Here is an 8,839-nt window from a genome sequence, read left to right as displayed (position 1 = left end):
AGAAGGAATAAAAAATAAAAGAAAATCAAAATGAAAAGTTTAGAAAATCAAGAAACAGGATCCATTTTATGTCATTACAAACCACCACACACTGACAATAATAAAAATTAGAAACATCTCACAACAGCGTGATAAAAGTTCAAACGTACGAGACCCAGAATGAAAGTTGCAAGTTGCTCATATGAGACTACTGAAGCACTACTACCTGGTGCTTCAGTTTTCCTTAATTTTACCCAAAACAATTTGATAGCAGTATCATTGGGAGGACATGAACCCTTTAAACTTCTTACTGAGGATCATGGAGAGAGATACTGTGGAAAACCCTAGAGATTCCTCAGAAGAATGACGCTGCATTAATCACAAAGTGTGTTGTGATTAAGATGATACCCAAGAGGGGAAATTACCAATATTAATAATACAGTGATGGATCCATAAGTATTTTTTTTCTGTACTGCAACAGGCAATATGTTCCCATGGATACCTAGTCCTTATCTGGAGAAAAAAAAGAAAACGGTGCTATTAAAGAGTGCTTTTCGTACTGCTCTGATTATCTAAGTGCTGCATACTGAATTAAAGATATTTAAGTGATCTAAACTTCAGTAGTTGGAAGTAGCTTCAAAATTTATTTAAATGCCAATTGTTTACTTTACTAATTACCTAAATAAAATATTTTATTTACAAATGAAGTCTCTAATAAGGGAAAATGAATGCTAATAACATTGTTTGGATTTAGTCATATTTTACATGGAAAAAGCTTTGTGGTTTTAAACTGTATGAAAACTGAGCAAAGGGAGAACTCATCTAATTCTTTTTAAAATGTATCTACAAAATGTGCTTCATTTTCAAAATGTTGTACATGGAGAGATACCCTCACCTATGTGATCCTGGAATGCATTTGCTTCCAATACCGACCTTAACTATAGTTTGTTCTACCTTACTCATTTTTCATTTCATCGACATGAATAATGAAAGGCAAAAGAGGAAGGAGACTCAAACACTGACTTGTTAGCATGTCTGACTCAAGTTCAAGTTTTTATGGGGAGACCTTGAAGTTGCAAGAGCAATATGTACAAAGCAAAACCACAATATGATACCCCTTCACATCCATTAGGTTGACAAATATATAATTCTAATGGAAAATAACAACTGTTGGAGAGGACATGGAGAAAAATAGGACCCTCATGTTTTGTTTGTGGGAACATAGATGGAAGCACCAGTAGGACGTTTATGGGAGGATTGTGTAAGGTGTGAAGCTTTTAGAAGTAGAAGAGCATACCCAGGAACATCTGCAGGAGAGAAGTGCCTAATCAGCTTGGCAAATTGTTACATATTCTGTGATATTACCTTCTTCCATAAGCCTCAACCTAACCCAGACCCTGCAGACTTTAGCAAATATACTAAAATCATGGAATGTTTGAAAGCTAGAGAAGCAGAGTAATGAGAAATGATATTAGGTGTAATCACACTCAAAATCAAAGGACAGTCACAGAAAATACTCCAGGTGGGCATTTCAGCCTTTGGGAAATAGACTGTATGTTTCATTCAGAAAGCTAAAATGGAAGTCTGTGGAAATCCTTGTGAAACTGCAGGCTTGAAAATGGTCTTTAAATCAGTTCCAATAATGAAACTCTCATTTAGGAAATGGAGTCCTATGCTTAGAAACTTGCTGAAGAATATTGCTCTTTTCAAGGAAAAGGTTACTATCCTGAACTGAGGTACAGCTTTTGGAGCAATGAGAGAAAAGGGGACAGCCACCAACCTGGCAGCCAAATCAAGGAAGTTGATCATAGACATCGAAGAGGGTTGAGGGTTGTCATAGCCTGGGTGTTCTCAACTTGATTTTGAAGTGGAACTTTTGGGTTGGATATTTGAAAGTAAGGCATATCATGATAATCATCATTTCATAAAATATCAAATAATATGGGTGCATTCATTTTTATTAACTTGAGTTATTGGTTTGAAATAACTTTTGTGGGCTTATAGTCTACTTTTCAAGGTGGCACATCAATAAAATTTGTCTCCAGCCACCCACCCACTATCCTTTGGGAATGAATGAACAGAATGAACCACAAAATGAATTACCCATCCTCAAGTCACCTGTGTTTTTATAGACTGAAATGCAATCACCTTAAACTGGGCTGTGGAATGAATAGTTGTAGAAAGCACTGTCTCCCAGCAGACACTGGTCTGACCTGATGAGACATTTGGGTGAAGCTTTGCTTCAGTCAGAATGTTGAGATGCAAGAGTTTATGATAGGTACTACAAAGCTTTGCACAGAACACCTTGGTAAATCCAACAAATTGACAGAGAGCATCTAGAGTCCCTGCTGCACATAGGGAATTTGTACAATTGGGCTATTACTCTAAATTCACCAAAGTCAAAATTATCTGTCCTAAGAAACTGAGAAAAAACTAGCAGACTAAATGTAATTGTTAGATTTTCAGAGCATAGCAAATGAAGATGTGATTTTTACCTTGAGGCTTCTGTTAGCTTTAACTAGATCAGAAGGTTAGCAGATTGTTCCCCATTCCTTTTTGCATTTTAGTGTCCTTGTGCAGTCAGGTACATAAAAACTTTCCACATTCCTCTAAGTAAATAAAGCTTGTAAAGTTTGAGAAGCAGCAAAGCAGAAAAGAGAATACAAAATAGACAATAGAGTTAGAAACACCATTGTATCTCAACTCTGCTATTGGTAGTGGCGTGAATTTCAAGATGTTCATTACCTTTCAGTATACCACTTTCTTCATTTGTAAAATGAGAATGACAATCGTCTACATCTTTGGGATATGACAAGGAGCATTCAATCATGTAACGCTGGAAAGCACTCAGTACCATGTTGGATGTATATTAAATATATAATAATTGGTCATTGTTACTATGAACTATTGGCTTGATTCATTCCAGTATGACAGGTGATCTTATCTCGGTTTTTTTTCCATTTTGATTTGGTACCATGTTTTCAATTTTTCTAAAATTATAACCTTATTTTTTGGATCAAATAAGCACTAGAATCATTTCTTAACCCTTATTATATAGCACAAGGGCACTGACATCATTATTTAACAACTCTTACACACCATACACATTATCTCCAAAGCTGGAGATGATGAAGATGTGCGTGTCACCTCTGGTGAAGTAGCAGCATTCTGTTTCTGCTTGCCTGCTGTGTGCTCGATTTACAGTACTTTGGTAGGTATTAACAAAGAAAGAAACACTCCTATCTTTGAAGAAAGAATCTGGCTTCAAAGGCAAAATAGAGACATTTAATATGACTCAAAAACAATGATAAAGCCAACAAGAGCAAAGCACTGAGTTATAAGGAAAACATGACTGCTCTCAGGAACAAGTGGAGCTGTGAATTTGAAAGATTCCTGGAAGCTGTTGGTTTGAGTTGAATTTGCAAGAGGTAATGAACATGGGCTACTGGGAATTAGCCTATGTGTCCTAAATAATTCAAAAGCTGTGAATAATGAGTACCTTTGTTGTAGCCTTAAAATGGGAATAAAGTGATTCTTAGAGTGGAAGAACATAAATATTTATTGGATACCTTTTTGTGTTGAGCATAATATTAAGTCCCTTATTCATTCATTTATTCATTCATTAACTCATCCATTCCATTTAAGAACCATGTTTTGATTATCTACATGTGTTAATCACTATTCTAATATTACTTGTGTTATCATTCTTCTACAAATGTTGAAACTGAAACTCAAAAAAAGAAAAAAAACACTCAGGGTTACACATCATGTGGCAGATCTGCAATTAAAACTCATCTATTTGGGAAACAAATGTGGCTCAACTAATTGGGCTCCTGTTTACGTATCGGAGGTCCAGGGTTTTATGCTCAGGGCCTCCTGGTGAAGGCAGGTGAACTGGCCCATGTGGAGTGCTGTCCTGCATGGGAACGCCGCCCAGCACAGGAAAGCCGCCCTGTGCAGCAGTGCCCGTTGATGCAGAGAGCTGGCGCAGCAAGATGATGCAACAAGAGACACAGAGGAGAGAAAATAAGGGCAGAACAGGGAGTTGGGGTGGCACAAGAGAGTAATTGCTTCTTTCCCACTCCAGAAAGTCACAGGATTGATTCCTGGAGCCGCCTAATGAGAATACAAGCAGATACAGAAGAACACACAGCGTATGAACATAGAGCAGACAATGGTGGGAGTGGGGGCAGGGAGAAATAAATAAAATAAATCTTAAAAAAAAAAAAACTCATCTATTTGATCACAGACCAAGCTCTGTCCATTCTATCACCTCTAGTGATAGTGATAGGCTGATACTTTCTCTTTGCAGACCTCTAACTATAGTGATAGGCTGATATACCTGTGATGTTTACTGCTTGGATATAACTAGATCTATGAAGTCAGAATCAGTGGGTTGATTACCATAAATTTGGTGAGAAAAAAGACAAAAATAGTGTACAAAGAAGGACTAAAACAGTTTTCTATTAAAAAATCATGCTAATAAATTGCTGAAACAAAATTTATAAATCTTGGGATCACAAATAGGCATTTTATAGAAATATTTTTAACATGACATTCAGTATTATGGAAAACCTCTTTGTCTTTTGTAATAATAGATTTAAACAAACTCAACTTTCTGATGATGAAATATCAAATATGTATACATTTAATTTAAATGTGTGGTAATTGGTCTGCAAACATTATCAATCTTATCTCTTAACTCCATAAACAAGTACATAGTTAATTTAAGGCTGTATCCTCTCAAAACACTAGTATCAATAGCATTTTTACCATAATATATCACAGCACTTTTTGTCTCATCATATGTTAGTAGAAACTTATGACCTCTGGGTACAAATAGAATTTTGATCAAAAACAAATCAAACATATTTGGGGCTTATTTTGTTATTTGTATAATATTTGCATATTTACGTATAAATGAAACTGTATCTCTCTAGTCTATCATGGTCTCTCTAAACTTCCTGTATCTCCTCTCCTCCCCACTTCCCTCTATTTTTCTTCTCCCTTTGGGCCTCCCTCATGCCCTTCTCATCTCCTGCTTATTCTTTCCTATTTTAAAAAAAGTTTTCTCTCCTGTCCCTATTGAGAGGTTTCAGCCCTTATTATATTGTGAGGTAGCAATGCAAATATTACCCAGCCTCTTTTGAATTTTTTTCATAAAAACTTTTGGCATTTTTACTAAAGAAACATTTTTACAAAGATAAGAAACTCCTCTCAACGTGAAGCATTTTCACAGTGGATATGAAATTATATGATTTGGAAATCCGCAGGAGAGACAAGCAACTAGAAAGAGCTGTCCTTAATTCTTTACTAGTGTTGTAGAGCTTGTTTCTGGGACCTGCTGAGTTTACAAATTGGTTCATGGGTTCAGAGTATAACCTTAGGAAACTTTCTAGAACAAAGATACCAGAGATCAGGTCCCTTGAACAGTGGATGAGAGCCACATTCCCCCTAGATTGACTATAATTGAAAAGTTATGCACATTTTATTCTTAGTCTAATTATTTTATGTGATTTTTATATGTAGAATTTTTATTTTTAATAGTCAAATGCTTGAGTGATTACATAATATCTCTAAGTTTCAGTTCCTTCATCTTAAAAATTCTACATCATGGTGCTGTTCAATAACTGAAGAGATAATATATATAAATGCTTCAATTAATTGTCTGGTACATTATTTTTCAGTAATTTTTAGATCATGGTGCTGTTCAATAACTGAAGAGATAATATATATAAATGCTTCAATTAATTGTCTAGTACATTATTTTTCAGTAATTTTTAGTGGTTTTAATGATGATTTTGATGATGATGATGATGATAAAGCCAACTTCAAAGGCTTCTTATCTATGCTCAATATTTATATAATAAACATCTTCTCATATAATCTCCAAGTAGATACTCCACAGGTATCCAAAATTCAAGTTTATTCCAAAACATTGTCCGTTCTTCTAGACCTTTCACCAATATTATCTACCACCCATCACCACCCTTCTCTTAACTTTGCTTCCAGTACTGTATCCTTATCTTGATGCATGACATCCTTACAGCACAGTACTCTGGAACTGTTGTTCCAAAGAGAAATATGGTGTCCTACTGGACTTCTTCTTTGCCACGCCCCCCACACCTTTCAGTGATCCCATAATGAAAACAGTGACTACTTACTGGGTGTTTTCTTCTGGGCGGGCACTATGGTAATATTTACATTAGATCCATAATTATATTTAATCTTCTCAATGCCTTTTCAGTTTACAGATGGAAAAGTGGAAGCTCACAATGCTAGAAAGTGGCAGAGTGGGTATACAACAGAGGCTTACTTCAAAGATGTCTGTTTCCATTAAGCCACATTGCCCCTTGTAAAAATCTCTTACTACTCTCCTTTCTTCTCCATTCTTACTTCCACTTCCTTATTTCAGGCATTTACTTCTCCCATCCTATCCTCCTTATAGGTATTCCTGCCTGTCCTCTGGTCTCCCTATATAATCCATCCTCCACAATACTGCCAGAGCAATTGCTCTACTATGCACATTATAATGCCAGTTCCCTGCTCAGTATCTTTCAGCCAATCTCCAGCAGCTATAGGATAAAATCTGACCTCATTTGCAATGCATACAAAGTCCTTCATGATCTAGCTCCTTATTTATCACTCTACATATCTGTCCTCATTCAAAATCTGCTTTGAAGTAAACCTTAATTACTGGTGTTTCCCTTAATAAGTCATATACTTTTAAGCTAGGGTTTTCCACATACTGTTACCACTCTGAAATACACAACCCGGCCACCCACTCCCACTCCATTACCCCTCCTGCCCAATACAGTGAGTGGTGCTCATCGCTGGTGGTTTGTTAAAATCATCTATTATTTTTTTAAATGTGTAGTATCCAAAGAGTGTGATTTAATCACCTCAGATAGGGTTTGATCTTGTTTGTTTTTTCTGAAATTAGAGAAGTTGCAGGTTTAAAGAAAGATCATGCAAAAAATACAGAATTCCCGTATATTAACCCTTATCCTTACACCCAGTTTTCCCTATTATTAACATTTTGGGTGAGTTGATGAGCAATGTTATTATATTTATGCTATTATCTATAGATCATAGGTTGCCTTGGGGTTTACATTTTGGGTTGTAAAGTCCTTTGTTGTTGCTTTCAAATTTTTATTCTAGTAATATATATAAAACCTAAAATTTCCCCTTTTAACCACATTCTAATATTAATTCAGTACTGTTAATTCCATACACAATTGTGCTACCATCACCACCACCATTACCAAACTCTTCCATCAAACTAAACAGAAATTCTCTATCAATTTAGCACTAACCCCCATTCTCTACCCCCACCTGGGCCCCTGGTAAACTGTATTCTAGTTTCTGACTATACATTTGCTTATTCTAATGACTTCCTATCAGTGAGATCATAAAATACTTTTCTTGTGCATCTTATCTCATTCAATATAATGTGTTCTGACAATTGAACCAGAACTTCACTCCTTTTTACATCTGACTAATATTCCATTGTGTGTATATAACACGTTTTGTTTCTCCATCTGTTGATGGTGGTTTCCACTTTTGGCAATTGTGAATAATGACAATATGGACACTGGTGTGCAAATATCTGCTCCAATCCCTTCTTTGATTCATTTGGGTATATACTTAGAAGTGGGATTGGCAGGCCATATGGTATTAATAATTTTATACTTAATTTTCTGAGGAACTATCAATTTTTTTCCTCACAGCAGCTTCATCATTCCAACCAACAATGTACCAGTGTTCCTATTTGTCTATATCTTCATCAATGCTTGATTTTTTTCCTGTTCCTTTTTTTAAGAAAATAGTAGCCAATTTAGTGGGTGTAATATGGTATCTCATTGTGGTTTTGATGTGCATTTCCCTAACGGATAATAATAATGTTGAGCATCTTTCCTTATGCTTTTTGGATATTTTTATGTCTATTCAAGTCTTTTGCTTATTTTTTAAAATTGAATTGTTTGTCTTTCTTTGTTGAATTGTAGGATTTCTTTACATATTCTGGATATTAAACCCTTATTGGGTATGTGGTTTCTAAATAATTTTACCATTCTATAAGCTGTCTTTTTACTTCCATGATGAAATCCTTTGATGTACAAAACTTGTTAATTTTGATGAAGTACCTATATCTATTTTTTCTTTCATTGCTCATGCTTTTTTGTTGTAAAGTTTAAGGAATCATTACCTAACACAAGATCTTGAAGATGCTTGCCTAGGTTTTCTTTCAGGAGTTTTGTAGTTTTGGTTCTGCTACTTAGGTCTTTGATCCTTTTTGAGTTAATTTTTGTACAGTGTATCTGGTAAGGGTCTGCCTTTATTCTTTTGCATGGAGATATACAGTTTTTCCAGTTACATTTATGGAAGAGTCTATTATTTTCCCATTAAGTGGAGTTGTCACCCTTGGCAAAAATCTCTTGACTATGGATATGAGGATTTATAGCTGAACTCTCAATTTGAGTTCCTTGGTCTAGATGTCTGCTCTCGTGTCAGCACTGTACTATTGTGATTACTGTGGTTTGTAATGTCTCAAAATTGTAAAGGGTGAATACTCCAACTTTACTTGCTTTTTCAAGATGGTTTTGGCTATTCAGAGTCCCTTACCCTTCTATATAAATTTGACAATTGGCTATTCCATTTAAGCAAAATTTGCTTTTGGAATTTTGATTGGGATTGTATTAAATCTGTAAATCATTTTGGGTGCAATTAAATCTTAAAAATATGTCTTCTAATCTGTGCATGTGGAATGCCCTTCTACTTAAATAGGTCTCTGATTTATTTTAGCAATGTTTTGTAATATTCTGGGTACAACTCCTTTACATCCATGGTTAAATTTATTCCT

The sequence above is a fragment of the Dasypus novemcinctus genome, chromosome 1 (assembly GCF_030445035.2).
Source record: "Dasypus novemcinctus isolate mDasNov1 chromosome 1, mDasNov1.1.hap2, whole genome shotgun sequence".
NCBI classification, from domain to species: Eukaryota; Metazoa; Chordata; class Mammalia; order Cingulata; family Dasypodidae; genus Dasypus; species Dasypus novemcinctus.
This window is presented reverse-complemented; position numbering follows the sequence as displayed.